The following is a 907-nucleotide window of genomic DNA, read 5'->3' as shown; positions in this document are numbered from 1 at the left end:
ATGGCAACCACAACAGGAATATTTTCAGCCACATCATTGTCTGTCAGTAAGGCTCTAAGGGTCGAGCTTGGATGTTTACTTGAACTCATTTTCTTAGTGCATGGATGGAGATTTACAGTGATACAACATAGGGATATTAGCTTGATTGGTTTAAAGCAAAAGGAAGGTGTATTAAGTTGGTTCAGAGATACAACTGTTTGCCCTTGGCTAATGGATGACTTTTATTTCAGGATTTGATTAAGTCCAGTTTGTTATTAATCACCGAATCCGCTAGAGGGCAGTGTTTCTCTATAAAACCACAGCCTTCGGAACAAGTCCAAAATAAATAGCTGCAAAGATGCACCATTTGAATAAGGATCTGTGCTTCAGCTCACTGTCATTCTATTTCCAATACAGTGAATGAATGTGTTTCTACCTTAATTGTTACTTGTTGCATAAAGCCCCACTCAGACAAACAATCACACTCATAGCCTTGTGGTGGTTCAATATTTTCAAACAGATTTTTAGAAATAGAAAAGAAGCCAATACATAACAGCTATAAAAAACGTCAGCGTGGATTCTGCGAGAATTACAAAATAGACTCTTGTTGATGCATGGAATCAAGTTAATATGTACATCAGGCCGAAATAAAAACCTAGTCTACCACAGCGGGAAATCTCTTCCAGTCAAAACATACTTGGTTCGATCCCTAACCCATACTTGGTTCGATCCCTAACCCATACCTGGTTCGATCCCTAACCACATGCTTGACCTGTAACCAAAGGTGACGCTTACCCTACCTGGTCCTGAGTTGTTTCTAAATGCACTGAGTCACATTTGATTAAAGCGTCGCCTGAGGGAATTAATCATAGTAAATATAAGGCCAACTCCTGCATTAAGATAGCATACGATTGACCAACTTCTACTT

The sequence above is a fragment of the Pollachius pollachius genome (genome assembly GCF_949987615.1).
Source record: "Pollachius pollachius genome assembly, chromosome: 17".
In the NCBI taxonomy this organism is placed as follows: domain Eukaryota; kingdom Metazoa; phylum Chordata; class Actinopteri; order Gadiformes; family Gadidae; genus Pollachius; species Pollachius pollachius.
Note: the sequence above shows the minus strand (reverse complement) of the source record.